The following is a 24,272-nucleotide window of genomic DNA, read 5'->3' as shown; positions in this document are numbered from 1 at the left end:
AGCACCTGGAGACGTTGCTGGCAATCATTCTAGGTTGGTGATGAGTATGGAAGACATACCAGTACTAGTGTGCGTGGGGGGCTGCTGGTAGGGGGTGGGGATGGGTTGGGGTGCCGGTGGGGGAGGGAGTGATGCACTAAGGGCCTGTTAGATGTTTTCTATTTCTGGCCCCTAGAAACCTTGTAGGGCGAGGGTGGAACCAAAGGGTCTGAAGCCAGCTCTCCCACTCCCAGAGTTCTCCTTTAAAATGGGATAAAGCCGATTAGGGGAGAGAGATTGGGAGGGGAGGGGGAGGGGAGGGATGGCCTACACATATGTGGTTTGCGGAACTTGGACCGTTTGTTTTTCCGGTCCTGCCATGTTTCCTGAAATCTTGGAAATAAGCACCCTTTCTTCGGTGGAGGGAGTAAGTCTTTTATATTTGCAGGCTTCTTAGTGGCAATGTCAGTCCACACTTGAATTAAAGGGATCAGATCGGGATGTCCTGGATCCCCATAACCATAACTATGAACTCTTAGTAATAGGGGATGGGAAAACTAGTCTTGCGTTGGTCAATCAGGGACTCCTTCTGCCCCATCACTTTTAAACAAATTGTAGAGTCTCCAAGCTTTTGGATTGAAACCACATCCTCTTGGTGAACGTCTAGAGCAGGCGTCCTCAAACTACAGCCTGTGAGCCACATGCAGACAGCCGAGGACATTGATCCTGTCTGCCAGCTGTATGTTCCCCATTTATTTTTTTTGAACTTCAAAACAAGATGTGCAGTGTGCACACGTATTTGTTCACAATTTTTTTTAAGTGGCCACTAGGTGGGGAAGATGGCGATGGAATAACACATACCAGAGGGACTCCACAGAATCCAGCCCAGGAGAATGCCACTGGATTGCAGGAGGCGCATCAAGAAGATAAGTAGGCTCAGATCCACAGGGTTTTGAGGGGCTGGGGGCTTTTGGCTTACCTCAGTGGAAGCCGGCTGGGTCTCCACCGTAGCCTAGCAGCTGTTTCTGCCCAAACCGGGACCATTTGGAGCCTGTAGCAAGGCTTGGCCTTGGTGCAGCCAGTTTTCCCCTGCCTGCCTCAGGGCAGGGACAGGGCCCTTGAGGCTCCACGGGCAGGAATTGGTGTTCAGCTGCATTGTTGCTTCTGTTTGTGTCTCTGTTCTATATTCCCACACAGCCTTGGAGGTCTGCGCAGGGACTTTTTCGGGGCACAGCCACAGCTTGCCACGTGGCGTGGGCTGAGCAGGGTCTAAACCCAACCCCCCACAGCTCTGTAGACAGGGATCAAACTTCAGCTACATTGCGGTGCCGGTTAACATCTCTGCTCTCTGTCTCCCAACTTCTCTGGGGGCTGCTCAGCAGCTCTCTTGCGACTCTTCTTGGGGCTCAGCTGCGGATTGCCGCTGGGGCTTGCGGCAGGGAGTGGACCCTTGCAGGTCCACAGGCAGGGAGTTGGACTCAGCTGCATAGTTGCTTTTCCTTCCCTAGCTTCCCTGTACCCCAGCACTGTCCGGTCTCACTGTTTAATCTTTCTCCCCCTCTTGTTCCTGAACTGCTCTCTCATACTCCATTGCAGACTTACTGGACACTCCCATTGCCCTAGGGCATTTGCGCCTGGGCCACACCCAGCTAGGTGTGCTCAACCCTGCATAGATAGCCCAGGGCTAGGGAAAGGTCTGCTTGCTCTCCAGGGGATACTCCTCTGACTCCTCACCAGGGAGTTCCTGCTTGTTTACCTGGGGACATAAGGCAGCTCAGCCAACACTTATCAATATTCAAACCAATAGCAGGAACTTCAGCCCAGTCTCTGCAACACTGGGGCAGGCAGCCGACCTGCCACCTGAGGCACTCCCCTGATAGGGAAGCCACAGGAAGATAAAGTGGTAGGTTAATAACCCAGCAAAATCAGCTGTAGGCAGTTCGAAGAAGCATTCCTATAAGTCTTCCAGAGAGAGACTAGAAAATGGCCACTGGTCCCTCAAAAACAATTCAATGCAAACAGCCACCAGCCCCAACGACCTCAATGAAAAAACAGGAGAAACAAAAGACAAAGGCAGAAGATGTGCTGAACATAGCAACATACATAGAAGAAGCAGACATTGAGAAGCCATACAAAGAAACTCTCAGAAGGCTGCTTAGAGTCATGCAGGATATGAAAGAAACAATACAGAGAAAGAATGAAACGATAGAGGAGATAAAAGCCACACACCAAAGGGAAATACAGGAGCTTAGGGAGGAAATAACGAAAAACAATAGCAAAATCATGTTCCTTGAGAATCGACTGGAGGAATCAGAGAACCGCATCAGTGTCTTGGAGGACAGCCAAGCAGACTTTAATAAACGTGAACAAAAATCTAATAAGAGCATCAGAGAAGCCGAAGAAAACCTAAGAGCTATGTCTGATGCTATGAAGGGGAACAACATTAGAATTATTGTCCTCCCGGAGGAAGACACAATAAAGAAGTCATCTGCAACAGTAGCGAGAGAATTCTTGGAGGAAAGCTTCCCCGGCCTAATGAATGAAAACCAAGCAACCATCTAGGAGGCTGAAAGAACACCAGCACGACGGGACCCCAAGAAGAAATCACCAAGGCACATAATAGTTAAACTATCCAACTTTGAGGAAAAGGAGAAAATCCTGAGAGCAGCTAGGGCAAAAAAAGCAATCACATATAAAGGTCACCACATAAGGATATGTTCAGACCTATCAACAGAAACTATGAAAAAAAGGAGAGAGTGGAGTAACATATTCCAAAAGTTGAAGGAAAACAACGCAAACCCAAGAATACTCTACCCAGACAAATTATCGATCAAGATCGATGGAGAAGTAAAAGTCTTCCCAGACAAGGAAAAACTCAAAAAATACGTTACAACAAACCCAGCCTTACAAAAGATCCTCGCCGACTCAGTATGGGCAGAAGAACAACACTCACCAAGCACAAATAAGATACCAACACATAGAACAACTTCACCCAGACCACAACAAAGAGAAAACAGGACCCAAGATAGCAATGGCTTAAGGATGGAAAGAAGTCAAGAATGAAACACACACAAAACACATACTAATGATAAAGGAAAGTAGGAAAACTCCGAACACAAAAGGTATAAAATGGCATCACAGAGTCTGCACATTGAGATAATAACCCTGAATATCAATGGCCTGAACTCAGGCATTAAAAGACTGAGACTAGCAGAATGGCTTAGAAAACACAACCCATCAATTTGCTGCCTACAGGAGACACATCTCCAGGCTACAGACAAAAATAGGCTGAGAATCAAAGGCTGGAGAAGGACCTACCCAGCAAACAGCAATACAAAAAAAGCAGGGGTTGCAATCCTTATCTCGGATAAAATTGACCTCAAAGTGCAAAGCATATAAAGAGATAAGGAGGGACACTATATAATGCTCAAGGGAATCATAGACAATGAACCACTAACCATTGTAAACATATATTCCCCGAATGAGAGACCAGCTCAATACTTCAACCAAACACTACAAAAGATTAAGAAAGAAATCACAGACTTGACAATTATACTGGGCGACTTCAACACACCACTCACTGAGAAAGAGATCACAGGGAAAGAAACTCATCAAGGAGACTAGGGAGCTAATCTCCACAATTAGACAATTTGACCTAATAGATATTTACAGAGCTTTTCATCCAAATAAAAAATATTTCACATTCTTTTCAAGTCCCCACGGCACATATTCGAAGATAGACCACATGCTGGGGCATAAGGCAAATCTACATAAATTTAAGCACATTGAAATAATACAGACCTCTCTCTCTGACCACTGTGCCATAAGACTGGAGATCAACAAAAAGAAGACAAAGAAAATAAGAGCAAATAACTGGAGAATGAATAACTCTCTACTGCAAAAGGAGTGCATACTGGTGCAGATCAGAGAGGAAATCAGGAAATTTCTAGAAACCAACGAAAATGAGCACACGACTTACCAAAACTTATGGGACACAGCAAAGGCAGTCATCAGAGGAAGGTTCATAGCAATACAAGCACACCTAAGAAAGGAAGAGAGAATCATGATGGATACGCTGACACAAAATTTACAAAAACTAGAGCAGAGTCAGCAGGACAACCCTACTAATAGCAAAAGAAAAGAAATTATAAAAATCAGGGCTGAGATTCAGGAGAGGGAAAATTAAAAAACTATGGAAAAAATTAATATTGCTAAAAGTTGGTTCTTTGAAAGGATAAACAGGATCGATAGACCATTGGCAAACCTAACCAGAGAAAGGAGGGAACAAATCTCAATAGCAAGAATAAGGGATGAAAGAGGGGTCATTACAACAGGCCCTAATGAAATCAAAAGGATAGTTACACAATACTATGAAGGATTGTACTCCGATGAATTCAACAATTTGGAAGAAATGGACAAATTCCTGGAAAAGCAATCCCTCCCTAGACTACCCTCGGTGGACATTAAGAATCTCAACAGACCCATAGCAATAGAAGAAATAGAAAAGGTTATCAAGGGATTACCAACAAAAAAATCCCCTGGACCAGATGGCTACACTGGAGAATTCTACCAAGCATTCAGGGAAGAACTAATACCAATCCTACACAAAATTTTCCAAAACATAGAAAAAGATGGCAAACTCCTTCTATGAAGCTAGTATAACTCTGATACCCAAACCGGGCAAGGATCCCACAAGAATCGAGATCTACAGACCAATATCCCTAATGAACATTGATGCAAAAATCCTTAACAAAATACTAGCCAACAGAATACAAAAGTATATAAAACAAATAATTCACCATGACCAAGTGGCATTCATACCAGGGATGCAGGAATGGTTCAACATACGAAAGACCATTAGTATTATTCGTCACATTGACATGAAAAAGTATAAGAACAACATGATTATATCAATAGACGCAGAAAAATCATTCGACAACATCCAACACCAATTCCTGTTTAAGACACTAGGGAAGATAGGAATGGATGGAAAGTTCCTCAAGACAATACAAGCTATATATGAAAAACCAACAGCCAAAGTGGTAGTCAATGGAGAAAAGACTAACACAATCCCACTGAAAAAGGGGACCAGACAAGGATGCCCCTTGTCCCCACTCCTATTTAATATCATGCTGGAGGTTTTAGCTAACAGCATAGGCAAAGAAGTGACATCAAAGGTATATGTCTGGGGAAGGAAGAGGTGAAACTATCGTTATTTGCAGATGATATGATTTTATATATGGAAAATCCCAAAAGTTCCACAAGGGGAGTACTGGAAGCAATAAAGGAGTTTGGCAGAGTGGCAGGATACAAGATCAACAAACAGAAGTCCATCGGACTGTTATACACATCAGATAAGCCCACAGAAGAAGAGATCAAAAAGGTGGTACCCTTCACAATAGCCAAACACAAATTGAAATATCTAGGGATACACCTGACTGAAAAAACAAAAGATCTATATAGGGAAAACTATAGAACACTAGTACAAGAAACCAAGAGCGACCTCAACAAATGGAAGAATATTCCATGCTCTTGGATTGGGAGACTTCATATAGTTAAGATGTCAGTTCTGCCAAAAGCACTATATAAGTTTAATGCTATCCCGATACAATTACCATCATCTTTCTTCAAAGAAATGGAAAAACTGATTACCAACTTCATATGGAGAGGGAAGAAACCCAGAATTAGCAGAGAACTCCTCAAGAAGAAGAACACCGTGGGAGGGCTTGCTTTACCTGACTTTGGCACATACTATGCAGCCACAGTCTTCAAAACTGCATGGTATTGGTACAATGACAGATACTCAGACCAATGGAAAAGAACTGAAAACCGAGAAATAAAAGCATCAGCATACACACAGCTGATCTTTGATAATGGCCCCAAATATATCAAATGGGAAGCCAATGCCCTCTTTAACAAGTGGTGCTGGAAAAAAATGGATATCCACATGCAGAAAAATGAAGCAAGACCCTTATCTCACTCCATGCACAAGAATAAACTCAAGGTGGATCACAGACCTTGAAGTTAAACCCCAAACTATTAGGGCCATCAATGAGGGAATTGGGGCCAACTTGAGAACTTTGGTGCAGGGAATACACAGGCTATCAGAAATAGGGAAGGACACAAACACAGAGGAGGCTCAAATCGACAAATGGGATATACTGAAGATAAAACACTTGTGTACATCTAAAGAATTCACCAGGAGAGTAACAAGAGATTCCACAGACTGGGAAAACATCTTTAGCAATGACACATCAGACAAAGGTCTTATTACTAAAATCTACAATACTCTGCTAGCTTCCTAAAAGAAAAAAACCAATAGCCCACTTGAAAGGTGGGCAAAGGACTTGAACAGAAATGTTACAGGGACAGAAATCCGAATGGCCAACAAACATATGAGAAAATGCTCCCGATCTTTAGCCATAAGAGAAATGCAAATTAAAACAACAATGAGGTACCACCTGACACCCTCAAAGGTAGCCCAATTCAAAAAATCAGAAAGCAACAAGTGTTGGAGGGGCTGTGGGGAGACAGGAACTCTCATCCACTGCTGGTGGGCCTGTAAATATTTACAGCCATGATGGAAATCAATCTGGCGATACCTAAAACAGATGGAAATAGAGTTACCATATGACCCAGCAATCCCCCTACTGGGCATACACCCAGAAGAGGCAAGGAACAAACCAAGACCAGACATCTGTGCTCCAATGTTCATTGCGGCACAGTTCACAATTGCAAGGAGTTGGAAGCAACCCAAATTTCCATCAACTGACGATTGGATTAAAAAACTGTGGTATATACATAGAACGGAGTACTACGCATCACTACAAAGCAGTGATGAACGTATGAGGCACATAGCGGCATGGGAAGAACTGGAGGAAATCATGCTAAGCGAAGTAAGTTAGGCACAAAAGGACAAGTACAACTGAGCCTGCTGAGGTAAGTATTAAAAAAATTTTTTTAATTAAAAAAATTAAAAAAACAATTTTTAAATGCAAAAGTGGCATAGGGGGAAAAGATACTATATACAAACATTTCTAGGGTGAAGACTGTGTAGTATGGCAGAGACCAGATCAAAACCAGGGATGCACATGGCAGACAACAGTGGAGGAGGTCGGGAAAGGAAAATAAAAGGATGAATATAAGGAAGAAAAGGGAAGTGGGGGCATGGGGCACTAATCCACACAAGGGGAGGGTATTGTTTACATCTCCACAGGGAAAGTGGGACCATACTTCAACCCAGTGCCGCAAGGTGTGAATGCAATATACCGGCGTGGAGTAGGGAACCAGTGGAGAGGTCTGGGAGGCTGGCCCCAGCACCATAAATTAAGTGGATTCCTGCCCCTCCCCCGAAAAGAATTTGTTTCAAAGGATGACATTGATTCTGCAGCTCTGGGAGATGGACATATCTGATCAGAGCACACGGGAGCAGATGAAGGGGCAGGAGGAGACAGTGGAACACAGCCTGGCCCACGAGGCCGTGAGGGTGATGTTCCTGAGTAGAGCAGCCAGTCCACAGAGAGAACAACATGGCTGGCCCTACTATGAGACATGATGCCCCTCATTGACTAAGGGCGATACAGGGGACAGCACCGGAGACACAGTGTGGGAATTGCACCTGACCTGATCCCACCACACCGAGGCAAAACACTGGGGGAGTGCAGTGGAACAGCAAGGGAATGGAGTGGCAAGGTCCCCAGGGTATGCTGAAAGTGGACTTTGGGGGCAGGGCGTGGTGCCCCAACAGACTGGACTGGAAAACGTTCCTAAGGGCCAGCAAACGATCCTTGAACGAACTACAAGCCTTTCTTTTGTGAAGTGTTTTCTTTTGTTCTCTGTCTGTGGTTTGTTTTTGTTGTTTTATTGTCTGGTTGTGTACAGTTGCTTTGTTTTCCTCTGTCTTGTTTTCGTGTATGTTAGTGTCTCCATAGGTCTGTCTAAATAGGACAGGCTGGATGAACTATCTGGAGGAAAAACAATAGGACAGACAGTTCCGGGGGGAGAGACAGTTCCGGGTGGGGGATGGGGAAGAGGGTAAGGAAGTGGTGTTAATATACACAGGGACAAGGAACAACTTGGGACCCAAAATGGTAGTGAGGGGGGAGTGGCAGGCCTGATGGGGAACGATCAAGGGTAAGGTTGCGTAGAGAAGAGGTATAGCTGTAGCCCAGGTGGGGACGGAGCATGGTGGTGGGGCTGGAGGAAAATCAAGGGAGATGGAGGAAGGAGCTGGGAGTCAAGGGGCATTTATGGAGGTCTAGACAAAGACATGTACATGCAAACATATATATGAGGATGGGGAAATAGATCTAATTGTCTACATTTATAGGTTTAATATTAAGGTGGCGGAAGGACCTTGGGCCTCTACTCAAGCACTCCCTCAGTGCATGAATACTTTCGTTTATTAAATTGGTACTCTATGATGCTCACTCTCATGACACAACTGCTGAAGCCAAAGTGGATGAAAAAGTAATTGTGGTGAAGAAAGCTGATGGTGCCCGGCTATCGAAAGAGATAGTGACTGGGGTCTTAAAGGCTTGAAGATAAACAAGCGGCCATCTAGCTCAGAAGCAACAAAGCCCACATGGAAGAACACACTAGCCTGTGTGAGCGAGTGATCCCAAAGGGATCAGTTATCAGGCATCAAAGAACAAAAAATCATCATATCATTGGCTGCACACCTCCATGATAGGATCGCTGAAGACAAATGGGTGCATAAGCAAATGTGGCGAAGAAAGCTGATGGTGCCCGGCTATCGAAAGAGATAGCGTCTGGGGTCTTAAAGGCTGGAAGATAAACAAGCGGCCATCTAGCTCAGAAGCAAAAAAGCCCACATGGAAGAAGAACACCAGCCAGTGCGATCACGAGGTGCCCAAGGGACCAGGTATAAGGCATCATGCAAAAATAAAAAAGAATATGTGTATGTGTATATACCGTATTGAATGAAGGGTGAAGTGCAGAGTGGAGACACAAGGCCCAAGTGTCGGCCACTGGAAATCCCCTCATAGAGGGGTTTAGGAGAGGAGATGGGTCAGTCAGGGTGCGAGGTAGTACCAATGAAGAGCACAGCTTTCCCCCAGATCCTGGATGCTTCCTCCCCCCAACTACCATGATCCGAATTCTACCTTGCAGGGCTGGATAGGGCAGAGGTTGTACACTGGTACATATGAGGGCTGGAGGCACAGGGAATCCAGGGTGGATGATACCTTCGGGACCAAGGGTGTGAGGGGCGATGCTGGGAGAGTGGAGGGTGAGTGGGTTGGAAAGGGGAAACTGATTACAAGGATCCACATGTGACCTCTTCCCTGGTAGAGGGACGGCAGAGAAAGGGGGAAGGGAGACTCCGGATAGAGCAAGATATGACAAAATAACGATGTATAAATTACAAAGGGCACCTGAGGGAGGGGGGAGCGGGGAGGGAGGGGAAAAAAGGAGGACCTGATGCAAAGGGCTTAAGTGGAGAGCAAATGCTTTCAGAATGATTGGGGCGGGATATGTATGGGTGTGCTTTATACAATTGATGTATGTATATGTATGGATTGTTATAAGAGTTGTATGAGTACCTAATAAAATGTAAAAAACGAAATGGAAAAAAAATAAGAAAGAAAGAAAATAAAATGATTAGGGAAAAGAATGTACAGATGTGTTTTATACAATTGATATATGTATATGTATGGACTGTGATAAGAGTTGTATAAGCCCCTAATAAAACGTTTAAAACAAAACAAAAACTATTGTCTGTCCCTCCAATGTCCTGAGGGACAGTGAACTGGCTCCCTGGGTAAAAAGTTTCAGGACCCCTGCCCTAAGGTAGCCTGGACTTAGGGGCTACTAATGTCCCAGCCCTGAAACATCCCGGAACATTCTACCCGTTTTAGGAGGCACCATGGGAATTTGGACCCCGCGTAATTTACAAGCCTTTACACCAATTGAACCCAAGAAAATTCAAAATGACTTAGGCAGTTACTCTATTTTGGTCACTTTTGACGCCTCCTGTGCTAGCCCATTGTTTCCATTTAACTCTATAACACGGAGCATGATGTTTTCATAACATTTTAAAAATGTATATATTAATATATATATAAATTAATAACCTTGAAAGTCCACAACAAAAAGAAAATAATTTTTTTCCCAAAATTAAAATTGAAGCGTTATAGGGTTAAAAAGAAGGATGGGTCTTATCAGCGGGTCCAAGACCTTAGCATCATAAATGAATCAGTAATCCCACTGCACTGAGTAGTGCCCAAACCTGTACCCTCCTAGGGGAAAGTGTGAATGCTTTTATCCCTCTACCTGTACTTCCAGTGAACAAACACACATGCTTGATAATCCTAAGATTTTTTTGTTTCCTGTGACACTCACCTAATTTCAAGGCCTCTGCCACCGCACAAGCTCAGCCTTGTCGCAGTAACACTGTTCACATTTAGACCGTTTGTTTTTCCCAGAAGTTATCGGGTGACTAAAGCTTCTGAACCAAGTGTGCCAGGTCCACGACTACCATCTCCTGGACCACCTCAACCTTATCCATCCTGGATAAAGTTGCCCTCAATGGACAACCCATCCCAGCAGTGTAGGAAGGGTATAGACCCAAAGCCCTACCTCGCCCCTTTTGCCAGCAGGAAGTAGCTAGAGATGTCGACGCCCAGTACCCCAAAGATTTGGGTCCATATCTCTTCAGGGGGCAAATGTTAGGTAGCTATCCTAGGGACTGGGGCATCCATTATGCATGCCCATAGGGCCAAGATAAGAGCCCAGTTAGGAGAGGCACCCTGTGCATTCTCAGAGGTCCAGGTTTCTGGCCATGAAGAGGAGGTACACCTGGGTGGGCCCTGTACCTGGATTGACCTACCTAGGCCATGTAAATTCAATTCAGCCTCTGGGGTCGGCCAGAGTTGCCCACCACGCCTCCCTAATGCTCATAAATCTCACTTGAGTGACAGACCAGGCTTCTGCGTGATTTCTCTCTCACGCGGAGCCAAAGACAGAGGTCTAACTGCCCGCAGAGAGATGTGACAAACTCAGGAAGGCTCTTTGGAGGCAGCAGTGGCTGGGGTGGTGGATACTGTTCAGATGCATGGCTTTCTGTTTGCAAAGTTTTTTGTCTCAGCTGACTGGAAGGGAGGAGGTAGTACGTCTGGATCACAGAGTATCCATTCCACAGTCCTGGCAGTGCTTTATGAAGGGGCTGGGACCAGGGTATGCTGCCTCTTACTCCCAGTTGCTGGTTTCTGGATGCTGATTGTATCTCTTACAGCATCAGTTAGTGGGCTTGTTGTCTGCCTCAGGCTTTGTTCACAGAGATCCTCCAGCTAGGTGGTGGTGTGTGCGCATGAGCAGAGGCTTTCTGCCAATCCCCCATGAGTAGTAGAGCTCCCATGGTGTGGACTCCATGAAAGCCGTGCCCTAGAGAGCAGGTGTACAAAGGAGGGTGGGCCCTGCAAGACAGAGGACCATTCCCCCTGTGGAATGACCTCAGAGCCCCACCTACCTCACTGGCCAGCTGCTGGGGCTGTGGGCCCTAAGCTTCATGCCTGACTCAGGAATAGACACAGGGTGAGGCGATTCCAGTAGCTGTTTTGACTGGTCTAATCCAGCCTGAGATCATCCTTGCATGAGCCCTCTGCCCAGATTATTTTTGTTTATTTTATGATCTTTTTATTAGTGGCTCCTACAACACTAACCACAATCCATATATACATCAGCTGTTTGAAGCATGTCTGTACATTAATTACCCTCATTATTCTCAAAATATCCACTCTCCCCCCAAGCCCCTGGCTTCAGCTCCACATTCCCCACCCTCAATGCCCGCCACCCATCCCTCATCAATCCTTGGAAATGTACTAATACTTTTGTCATATCTTTCACTGTCTGATGTCCCCCTTAACCCACCTTTCTTTTGAGGTCAATGAAGATCCTTGTAATCGGTTCCCACTTTCCATCCCACACCCTCCCAGTATCTCCATTCATAACACTGGTCCTAAAGGGCCCATCCACCCTGGATTCCCCGTGTTTGAAATTCCTATCGGTACTAGAGTACCTTCTCTAGGTAGACCAGATTTGTATGGTAGAATTGGGATCATAATAGTGGGGCAAGAGGAAGCATTAAGAACTAGAGGAAAGTTGTGTTTCATCTTTGCTGTCTCATACCCTGTCTTGGTTCATCTCCTCTCTGAGATCCTTCTGTAAGGGGATATGCAGTGCACTGCAAATAGGTTTTGGGTCTATACCCGGCAGTCCCCTCTCATTCTCCATGATAAGATTTTTTTGTTCTCATGATGATGCCTGTTGCCTTATCCCTTTGAAACTTTGTGATCACACAGGCTGGTATTCTTCCTCCATGTGGGCTCTGTTGCTTCTGATCTAGATGGCTGCTTCTTTACCTTCAAGCCTTTAAGATCCCACACGCTATATCATTTGGTAGCTGGGCACCATCGGCTTTCTTCCCCACATTTGCTTATGCAGCCGTTTTGTGGTCAGTGATCGTGTAGTGAAGGTGAGCATCATAGAATACCAATTTAATAGAACATTGTTCTTGCAATGAGGGAGTCCTTGAGCAGAGGCCCAATGTCCTTCTGCTACCTTAATACTAAATCTATAAACATATGTACATAGATCTATTTCTCCATGCCTCTTTGTTAATATATGGACATATGTACATGCCTTTATTTAGACGTCTATAACTGGCCCTTGCTTCCCAGCTCACTCTTCTATACCCTTTGATTTTCCTCTTGTGCCCACTGCCATGCTGAGTCTTCCTTTGTGTTTCAGTAATTCCTCTTGGTTACATTACCCTTGATCACGCCCTACCAGGCCTCCTACATCCCCCTCACCACCGATTTCCATCACTTGTTGTTTCCTTGTCTCTGGAATTCTTAACACCACTACCTTTCTTCCCACCTCCCTCTCTCGCATGTCCTCCAGGATGTGCTAGTCCTGTTTTTTTTTCTCCTCCAGATTGTTCGTTCAGCCTATCTTATTTAGGCAGACCTGTAGAGGTAATAACATGCACAAAAACAAGAATGAACAAAACCAAGCAGCAAAATAAACAAAACAACAAAAATCCAATGACAATAAAAGAAAACAAAGGTCAACAAGAAAGAAAAGCTCATAGATAGTTTAAGGACTATGTGTTGGCCTTTAGGAGTGTTTTCTAGTCCAGTCTTTTGGGGCACCAAACCCTGACCCTAAAGTCCACCTTTAGCATTTCCTTGGGATCTTGCTGCTCCTTTTACTTGCTCTTCTGCTGTACCCCCTTAGTGTTATGCCTCGGTGTAGCGAGATCAGTTTTGGGGTAATTCCCACACTGTGTCTCCAGTGTTGTCCCCTCTAGGGCTATGGGTCTTTGAGGGACATTGTGTCTCATCGTGGGGCTGGCCATGTGGTCTTCTATGTGAACTGACTTCTCTGAGTGGGAACATCATCCTCAAGGTCTGGTGGGACAGGATGTGCTCCACTCTCCCCTTCTCCCCTTCATCTCTGTGTGCTCTGATCAGATAATGTCTCTGTCCAGGAGATGCAAACTCAATGCTATCCTCTGAAATAAAATCTTTGGGAGGGTTTGTGGGGAATATCTGCTCAGATCTTTGGTGTGTCCAGGAGAGAGGGACTGCTCGGCTGGGCACAGCCACGAGGGGCTCAGAACTCTGGCTCCAGAAAATGGTTGTAAGTTTGGCTTTGTTTTTAACCAGTTGTGTGCCTCTGGGTCAACACCTGTGTCTTTTTGAGTTAGTTTTCTGATCCGAAAAGTAAAGGTACTCCATTGTCCAGACTCCCATGTCACCAAGTGATCGATAGGGGCTAACCAGAGCCTGATTCAAATAGTGTGGATCTGTTAGGTGCCTTCTAGACCTGGGGTGGCGATTCTGAGCCCAGGACAACAATAATGTCCGAAAGGTGATATAGGTGGCTCCATATTGAAGCAGGAAGACCACTGTGGAGATTTTGTCCTTCCACTGATGGCCACAGGCCACCGTCTCACGTCCTGCAAAAACAGTTTCCCTGGCTCAACAGCCAAGCCAGGGGCCAGTGCCATAAAAATCATATGGCTAACTGGGACAAAGGGCAGACAGATATTTTTTATCATGATGTCTTGAGAAACCTACCTAACCTCCATGCAAATCTTCTGGTGTGAGTTTTTTTTGGAAGCAATCATATGCTGACAGTAATTCAAATCTTCCCTTTTGACAATTTGCCTGTACTCTTTTCTGAACCTGAGAAGGTAATCCCTGTGTCCACTAAGAAATTGACTGGCTGGCCTCCTACTTGGACAGTTAGCCTGGGATCCTGGGGACCAAGTGAAACAGAGCACTGACACTTTCATTCAGCTTCTTCAAGCATTATTGTCTCTTGCTTGGGATTTTCTAGGTGTGGATGAGGCCCGTCCTCTCTATTGGAGGGTCGTCTGCTTCTCTTGGGGTATTCAAGGCACTGATTTTTCCAATGTCCTTCTTTCCTGCAGTAGGCACATTGATCCTGCCCCATGGCTTGGCGGTGCCCACAGGTCAGTCTCTCCGTAAGTAGGCCATGCTCTCCTTTTCCTGAGTCTCTGGGGTCTCTCATGGCAATTACTAGTATTTTAACTAGTTTCTTTGTCTCTGTCGTGGTAGGATCATCTCTGTTGTTACACACCCGCTGAGCCACTTGTACCAAATCACTAAGATTTTTCCTGTCAAACCCTTCCCACTTCTTTTTCATGTCTGAGGCAGACTGAGTAATAAAGGCAATACTTATTGCCCTCCTGTTCTCGGGGCCTCCAGGCCGTTAGGGATATAAAGCCCGTAGGCTTCCATCAGTCACTCTAAAAAGGCACGCAGACATTCTCTTGTAAGAGCCTGAAAATTCTCACTGACCTTAGATAAATTCATAGGTTTTCTAGCTGTTCCACTGAGGGCCTGCAACAGAAACTGGTGATACCTGGTTAGGCCTTCTGTGCCTTGCAAGGAGTTTGGATCTCACATTTTTCGTGCAGTGGCAAAAAGAGTTTCCCTCACATGGGGAGTGCCTGCTGTCTGACCATCATGTCCATTGACTGCTTACTGGGCCTCTCTCTGGCAGGGCTACTGTACCTGTGTTGTGAACAGCACCTGGAGAAGTTGCTGGCAATTTCTGGAGGTGGGCTAATGCATATGGAAAACCGATTCTATCAAGGAATCAGACCTGCTTTGTCAGAAAAAGGGATTTTGTTGATTCCAAGTATACAAATCACTGGAATACAAGGGGATATATACCCAAAAGGGACTCAGGGGTCTTCCCCAGGTGTTGGGGCTGCTTGCCTTGAGTGGAGAATGGCTGCTGCCGAATCATCCTTCTTGGGGGGTGGGGCGGTCGAGATCCCATACCAGCCCTAGTGTATGTTGGGGTGTGGACTCAGAAAGGAGTTGTGAGTATTTCTCTCTCTCCAGCCCCATGCACCTGACAGGGTGGCAGTGATAATGAAGGGTCGTAAGCTAGTTCTCCCACTCCCAGAGTCCTCCTGCAAAAAGGAATAAAGCCGAGACAGAGGGGTATGGGGAGGGGTTGGGGAAGGGCGGCCTCCACCTTAGTGGTTTTAGGACCTTGGGTCTATTTTTTTTCTGGTCCTGCCATGTTTCCTGAAATCTTGAAACAAGAACCCTTTCTGTTGCAGGAGGAAGTAAGTCTTTTGTTTATGCTGGCTTATTAGTGGCAATGTCAATCCACGCATCAATTTTAGGGATCAAATAGGGATGTCCTGGTTCCCCATAAACATAACTATGAACTCTGGGAAATAGGGGAAGGGAAAACGAGTCTTGCATGGGCAAATCAGGAACTCCTTCTGTCCAATCACCTTTAAACAAATTGCGGAGTCTCCAGGCTTTAGGGCTGAAACTACATTCTCTTTGTGAGCGCCTAGAGCAGGGGTCCTCAAACAATAGCCTGTGAGCCACATGCGGGTAGCCGAGGACCTTGATCCTGTCCGCTGAGTGTTTGTGCCCCGTTTGTTTGTGTGTTTTTTTTTAAACTTCAAAATAAGGTATGTACAGGAAGCATAGGAATTTGTTCATAGTTTTATTGAAACGATAGTTCGGCCCTCCAACTGATCAGAGGGACAGTGAACTGGTCCCTGTTTAAAGAGTTTAAGGACCCCTGGCCTAGAGAAATCAGAAATCCGTAGTTCTGGGGAGAGCACTCCTGTTAAGGAGGTTTCCTTTCTAAGCAAGCCCAAACAGTGGCAATTGGATCTCGGTGCACCTCGAAATGTTGTAGCCACTGTCCATTCCCAGAAAGAAAACTACTCCGACCGCTGGCAAGTTCATCAGAAAAAGTTTTTTTCCTGAGCAGCCCCAGTCTAATTGTCCAAAGGTTTTTATACTTTTGCAATGTGCAGGTGTGCAAGCAGGCAGAGTAGAGAAGCAGGGTGTTGCAGTTAGTCATTCTTAGTTGAACAAAGACTGCTCTGGTCGCTCTCGCGAATCTTCTGAGCATCCATATCCTTTGGGACATTCCCTTGGGCACATCTGCACAGCCTATGTGCACTCCCCTATATCAGCTAGTTCATTTACAGTTCATAGCTACTTTATTTACTTTACATGGTGCCTTCTGTCAGCTCATAATGGCTTCACTCTTGTCAAGGCTGTTTAAGCTTTTCCCAGAGATCCTATATAGCCGCCATTGTGGCCATGGGGAAACGGGGCCTGTGACCCTGGCCAAGATGGTGCCCACCAGCCCAAACATGTGGAAGGGCACTGCCTAGGGAGCTGGTTGAATAGACCTGGGAGTTAGCCCTGCCTTGTCCTGGGAGCCAAATATTTCCCTTTTCCCCTCCATTCCCTTTCTCCTGGCTTTTCAAACAAGCTGCTTTAGCCCTATAATGCCCAGCACAACATTTTTATAACATTTAATTGAAACTTATCTGGTACCAAACTTATAAATTATCAATGTGACAATTTGGTTACATTTCAAAAACATTGCACGTTTTATATATTTGAATGCCATATATACATATTGATAACTATGAAAGTAAAGAATAAAAATGTTTAAAATTATTTCCTGAATTTAAAACTTGAGGTGTTATAGTGTTAGTGTTCTACCAGTGTAGGTTTGTTCCTTGTTACAGGCTGGTTTTCTGTGGCCCAGGCTTAGGCCAATGGCCTATGGAACCCTACCTGAGTAACTGTTACCTTTAGGCTTTCAGTGTTGCTGCTTAAGGCACTTTTGGGGAAAGCTCTTAATACACAGTTCCACTGCCACGATGTTCCAGACAGAAATTCCAATTCCCTTAAGGTTCCCTGAGCTTCCAGATGCCCCTTCCCTTCAGAGATTTGAGAGTCTGCTCCCGCCAGCAGGCATCTTGGAAGGCCGTGGGGCCATTCCAAGCAGTGGTCCTCTTAGCTTGTCTAGAATAATGGTTGGACTTAAAGTCGCCCTCAGTGAGTTGTCTTTGATCCCTTACTTCTTGCTGGGGCATCTTCCTGAGGCAACAGATTCAGGGCAACAAAGGGCTCGCTCTCAAGTGGGGTTTATTGACCTTGAGGCAGCAAGCTCTACATAGCCTTCTTTTGTGCTTTCTAGATGGGACTTAGCAGCTTCATACTCAGGAATTGCCCCCTTGCATGAATCCTGTCCAATTGGGATAGAGTTGACACAGAGGCTAGACAAACAAAAGCTGATACACTATGCAACTTTATTTGAGAAAGGAGAATGGTGGCCAGAGAATGGTACACTTTCCCTTCTAACCCTGATTCACCTGGAACAGTTTTGTAAAGTGATTGGAAAGTGGGCCGAAATGCCAGAAGTTACAGCATTTCTCCTTTTGAGGAGCAGTAGAGACCTTCATCCCCAGTGCACCCAGGAACCCCTAAGGCAGGCATCCTCAAACTGTGGCCCGTGGGGCACATGTGGCCTGACGACATTTATCCCACCCTCAGGGTGTTTTTGCTGCCTCTGCATGTCCTACTTAGTAGCCGATTCGTGCAATGTGCATAGGAATTTGTTCATAGTTTGGTTTTTTTTAACTATAGTCTGGTGCTCCAACGGCCTGAGGGACAGTGAACTGGCCCCCTGTGTAAACAGTTTGAGGACCCCTGCCCTAAGGGATCCTGGACTTAGGGGTTACTACTCTCCCAGCCCTGAAACATCCCTGAACATTCTACACGTTGAAGGAGGCACCATGGGAATTTGGTCTCTGGGTAATTTACAAGTCTTTTATTCAATTTGAAGCCAAGAAAATTAAAAATGACTCAGACACTTACTTTACTTTTGATCCCTGTTGACTCCCGCTGTAGTATTCCAATATTACAATTTAACGCTATAACGCATGACCTTTTCATTCCATTCAATTAAATGTGTGTGTATAGATAGATAGATAGATAACTATGAAAGTAATTAATGAAAACAAAATTTGTTTGACCAAAGTTAATAATTGAGGGATAATAGGATTAAATAGAAGCATGGTTCTTAGCAATGGGTCCAAACATTAGGATCATAAATGAAGCAGTGATCTCAGTGCACCCAGTAGTTCCCAAACCCTGTACCCTCAAGGGGAAATTGTGGATGCTTTTACTCCCATGCCTATACTTAGAACGAACAAACACACATGCCTGATAATCCTAAGATTTTTTTTTTGTTTCCTGTGACACTCACCTAATTTCAAGGGCACTGCCACCTCACAAGCCTAGCCTTGTCTCAGTTAAACTGTTCACCCTTTTGTCCGTTTGTTTGTTTTTCCAGAAGTTCTCAAGTTACCAAGCCCTCTGAACCAAGTGTGCCACCTCTAGGACCACCATCTCCTGGACCACCTCAACCTTATCCATCCTAGACCTGAATGGACAACCCCTCCCAGCAGAGTAGAAAGGGTATGGACCCAAAGCCCCACTTCACCCTTTTGCCAGCAGGAAGTACCTAAAGATGTCGTCGCCTTGTACCCCAAAGATTTGGGTCCATATCTCTTCAGGGTGTAAATTTTAGGTAGCTAGCATAGGGACTAGGTTGTCCATGATGCATGCTCAGAGGGCCAAGCTAGCCACCCAGGAAAGAGTGGCACACCGAGCGTGCTCAGAGGTCCAGGTTTCCAGTCAGGAAGGCCAGGTACACCTGGAAGGCCAGGTACACTTGGCTAGGCCAAGTAAATTCAATTCAGCCACTGGGGTCCACCAGGGTTGCCTACCATGCCTCCCTATCTCTCCTAAAACACAATTGGATCACAAACCTGGCTTTGGCGTGAATTCTTTCTCATGCAGAGCCAAGGACCAAGGTATATCTGTCCACAGAGAGAAAAACCTAGGAAAGCTCTTTGGAGGCAGCAGCACTGCACATGAGTGGCTATTGGATACTGTTTAGATGCATGGCTTTCTATTTGGAACTTTTTTTTGTCTCACCTGAATGGAAAGGAAGAGGTAATACTTTTGGATCACACAGTATCCATGTCCACAAATGAGCTGCTCATTCCACAGTCCTGGCAGTGCCTTTTGAAAACCCTCTGCTTTAGAATGTCACTCCTTGAAGATGGCAGTGGGAGTGGCTGGGGCCAAGTATGCTGCCTCTTACTCCCAGTTGCAGGTTTCTGGATGCTGATTGTATCTCTTACAGCATCAATTAGTGGGCTTGTTGTCTGCCTCAGGCTTTGTTCACAGAGATCCTCCAGCTAGGTGGTGGTGTGTGCGCATAAGCAGAGGCTTCCTGCCAATCCCCCATGAGTAGTAGAGCTCCCATGGTGTGGACTCCATGAAAGCCGTGCTCCAGCCAGCAGGATTACAAAGGAGGGTGGGCCCGGCAGGACAGGAGGGCCATTGCCCCTATGGAATGACCTCAGAACCCCGCCTCCCTCCCTGTCCAGCTCCTGGGACTATGGGCCCTAAGCTTCATGCCTGACTCAGGAATAGACACAGGGTGAGGCAACTCCAGGAGGTGATTTTGCTGATCTAATCCAGCCTGAGATCATCCTTGCATGTGCCCTCTGTCCAGACCTTTTTTTAAATTGTTCATGCAACACTAACCACAATGCATATATACATCGGTTGTGTAAAGCACATTTGTACATTCATTGCCCTCATTATTCTCAAAATATCCACTCTCCACCCCACCCAAGCCCCTGGCCTCAGCTCCTCATTTTTCCCCCTCCATTCGAGCTACCCTTGATAATTTACTAATTATTTTCTCATATCTTGCACTGTCTGATGTTCCTTCACCCACTTTTCTGTTGAGGTTAAATGTAGATCCCTGTATACGGTTTCCGTTTTCCAACCTACCCTCCCTCCACCCTTCCCGAGTCTGCACTCATAACACTGGTCCTCAAGGGCTCATCCACCCTGGATTCCCCATGTTTCCTGTTCCTATCTGTCCAAGTGTACATTCTCTAGTCTAGCCTGATTTGTAAATTAGAATTGGGATCATGATAGTGGGAGATAGGAAACATGTAGGAACTAGGGGAAAGCTGTGTTTCATCGTTATTATCTGGTACCTGTCTTGGTTTATCTCCTCCCTGACACCCTTCTGTTAGGGATGTCCAGAGGACTGTAAATGGGCTTTGTGTCTGTACCCAGCACTCCCCGCTCATTCGCAAGGATAAGATTTTTTTTGTTCTGATGATGCCTGCTACCAAATCTTTTCAAAACCTCATGATCGCACAAGCTGGTGTGCTTCTTCCATGTGGGCTTTGTTTCTTCTGAGCTAGATGGGCGCTTGTTTTCCTTTAAGCCTTTAAGACCTCACATGCTATATATTTGATAGCTGGGTACCATTAGCTTTCTTCACCACATTTGCTTATGTACCTGCTTTGTGTTCAGTGATCGTGTAGGGAAGGTGAGCATCATAGAATGCCAATTCAATAGAACAGTATTTTTGCAACGAGGGAGTCCTTGAGCGGAGGCCCAATGTCCATCTGCTACCTTAATACAAAACCTATAAATATAGGGACATAGATCTATTTCCCCATGCTCATATATTTAAATATGTACATGCCTTTTTTTAAACCTCTATAATTGACCCTTGCTTCCTAGCTTGCTTTTCTATTCCCTTTGATTTGCCTCTTGGGCCCACTGCCATGCTCACTTTTCATTTGTGCTTCAGTAATTCAGTAATTCCTCTTGGTTCCATTGGTTCCATTTCCCTTGATCACTCCCTACCAGGCCTCCTACATCCCCGTCACCACTGATTTGCATCACCTGTTCTTCCCTTTTCTCTGGGTTTCTTAACACTACTACCTTTCCCCACACCTCCCTCTCTCCCATGTCTCCCCAGAAGTGTTGGTCCTGTTTTCTCTCCTCCAGATTGTTCATCCAGCCTATCTTATTTAGACAGACCTGTAGATGTAATAACATACACAAAACAAAACAGCAAAACCAAGCACTAAAAGCAACAAAACAACCAAAATCCAATGACAATGAAAGAAAACAACTCAACAAGAAAGAAGTGGCTCATCGTTAGTTCAAGGTCGGTTTGTTGGCCTTTAAGAGTGTTTTCCAGTCCAGTCTGTTGGTGTACCAAGTACTGGCCCCAAAGTCATCCTTTGGCATTCCCTGGAGACCTTGGTGCTTCGTTTTCTTTCTCTTCTGCTGTACCCCCTTAGTGTTATGCCTCGGTGTGGCAGGATTAGTTCGGGCGCATTTCCCACACTGAGTCTTCAGTGTTGTCCCCTCTAAGGCTATGGGTCTTTGAGGGGTGTCTTGTCTCATCGTGGGGCTGGCCATGTGGTCTTCTATGTGGACTGGATTCTCTTAGTGGGAACATCATCCTCAAGTCCTGGTGTGCCAGGATGTGCTCCACATTCCCCTCCTCCCCCTTCATCTGCTCCATGTGCTCCGATCAGATATGTCCCTCTCTCAGAGCTGCAGATTCACTGCCATCCTCTGAAATAAAATATTTGGCATGGGAAGGGGAGTTGGGTGGGAGGATCTGCTCAGATCATTTGATGGTTCAGGATAGATTGACTGTTCGGCTGGGGACAGGTATGTGGGGCTTAGGGCTCTGGCTCCCAACACTGGTTGTGAATATGTCTTTGTTGTTAACCAGTTGTGTGCCTGTGGGTCAACACCTGTGTCTTTTTGAGTGAGTTTTCTCATCTGCAGAGTAAAGGTAATCCATTATCCAGACTCCCATGTCACCAATTGATTGAGAGGCACTAACCAGAGCCTGATTGAAATAGTGTGTACCTGTCAGCCGTGTTCTAAAAACACCTTAAAAGTCTTAAAAACACTATAAATGCCTTAAAAACCCTAAAACGTCTAAAATATTTCTAAAATGCTAAGACCACCCCTAAAGACTCTCTAAAACATCTTAAGACCATTAAATACATGGTAAAAGGCTTTCTAAAACACCCTAATGCGCCATAAGTCTAATTTTTTTTTTATCCTGTGAAATCACCCTTTATTGAAATAGTACACAAAGGCTACTCCATGATGTGAGTGGCACCTTTGTTTGAAAACCAATCTATTTGAAAACGAAAGGTCAACAATTTCTCAGAAGCAAAAATGAAGAGGAGGAGGAAGGGAAACATACTGCAAAGGGAACAAACGAGGTGCAATCTGGAAGAAGGTCGACACAGTGTAACTAATGTCAGTGGACAATTTGTGTGAGAAGTGTAAAAGGGTAACCTATCTTGTGCAACCTTCTTTAATAAACTCAGCATCTCCTACTGCATTCTGTCTGTCAATGCAATAAGCTGGGATCGTGCCAAAGCAATCTCTCTGGCTTCCCCTTCAGTTATGTGGCTGCTTTTCCCAAAGTAAAGATCGCAGGTCTTTCTCCCCATTGCATTTTAGAATGCAGAATCAATTGATAGTGTACATGGAAGTCCTACTACAGCTGTAATGCAGTTTCAGGCGACATTCGTTACCACTTTTAACATTTCATTACGCAATCACAATTTTTAAATGACTGTTATTACAAACCTTTTGCTTGCAATGATTGTTGCCAACATGTTTTTCAATGATTGCCAAGAAATAAGCAGAAGAAACATCCCAGTACTTGCCTTAGTTCCCAAGGGCACCAACAGGGGACACATTTCAGTGACAGTGTTCTTACAATACAGTTGCACAGATCTGGAAAGCTTAATTCTTGTTGCAACACTACTGGTTTACATGACTATCGGAATGACCAAAGATTAAGAAAGTATTTCATTTCTTTCAGGAAATATTTACAACTAATGACTGAGTCCTTATGCCCACATCTGCTCTTAGAGATCATATCCTTATATAGTGGGCCACAAGGTAGTTGCAGCACTACTTGTCCTGAATAAAATTTCTGCCCTGATATTTCTAGAAAGTCCATCTCCCAGCAAAATGCACTTAATTTAAAATAAAAGCAAAGCAGGACTGTTGGCCTCCATTGTTGAAATGAATCGCAGATCGCAATTGCTGAACACTGTGTAAATTGAAGCACTGCATTAAAGCTGTTCCTATAAAACATTTTGTACTTACTTTACATATTACAAAAGTATTTATGTTTGAGTCTGCTCCCAAATAGAAGGTGCTTTCGGTTCTTCAATCTATTTTTCTTTAGAAACAAATTAAAACAAGTCCTATAATGTACAACCTGTATAGAAAATGTCCTTTAAAAAAAGAGCATTTGCAACATTTTACACTTAGTGTAACTTAGCAATACAGTTTATGCTCATATATTTAGCTGGCTGTTAAGAGGCACATTGCACAAGAAAGTTTCAAAAAGTTTGTGAAAGATGTACTGAAAAGACAATGGAACTTTCCCTTGGAAGATTTGAAGTCCCCTTGTCCATTCAGAAATAGTCGACATATGCAGATGCTTCAGCCACTGATTAAGGATGTATCTGATTTAATTTCCTGCTTGTATTTTTTGAAGAAGATATTCCATTTGTAAATTCAAATTTGGTTGGCCCCTTTTAGTCTTTTTGCTTAATATTTTGAACACTTCCATTTTCTTCTTTTTGTAGAGTCTTTGAGCTTCTTCTCGCTCCTGTTTCCTCCGCTCAAATTCCTGTTTCTTAGCAGCACGTTTGGCTTGGATCTGTGAATTTTCTTCCTGTGCTTTCTGATTGGATGTTTTCTTCCTCTTTGTCTTTAGGGTAGCAAAGGAGTTTACTGCGGTGCTACAATGTTCTTCTGGAAGAGGATGGTCCAGACTGCACTGTTCCTCAGACACAGCCTGGTCAAGGCTGGCGTGATCTTCTGGCAAAGGTGGTGCAACTTGTCCTTCTGGCAAAGGCTGGCGAACTTTTCTGATTTGTTTCTTGAGCCTTTCTTCTTCAGCTAAATAGAGATGGTTCAGGTGGTCTGGGTATTGATCTGTGAACTGGGATTCCCGTGAGGTTTGAAACTTTCTTTCCTTCCAAAGCAATTTCTTGTAACTGCTGAATCTTTAGCTTT

General features: G+C 44.9%; 1 pseudogene; it reads right to left on the bottom strand.

Annotated features, from left to right (window-relative positions):
* Nucleotides 1-23,649: 23,649 nt before the first annotated feature.
* LOC142436110 (thyroid transcription factor 1-associated protein 26-like) lies at nucleotides 23,650-24,268 on the bottom strand (annotated as a pseudogene).
* Nucleotides 24,269-24,272: the final 4 nt, after the last annotated feature.

This window comes from Tenrec ecaudatus, unplaced genomic scaffold, assembly GCF_050624435.1.
Source record: "Tenrec ecaudatus isolate mTenEca1 unplaced genomic scaffold, mTenEca1.hap1 Scaffold_1519, whole genome shotgun sequence".
Classification (NCBI taxonomy): domain Eukaryota; kingdom Metazoa; phylum Chordata; class Mammalia; order Afrosoricida; family Tenrecidae; genus Tenrec; species Tenrec ecaudatus.
This window is presented reverse-complemented; position numbering and strand designations above follow the sequence as displayed.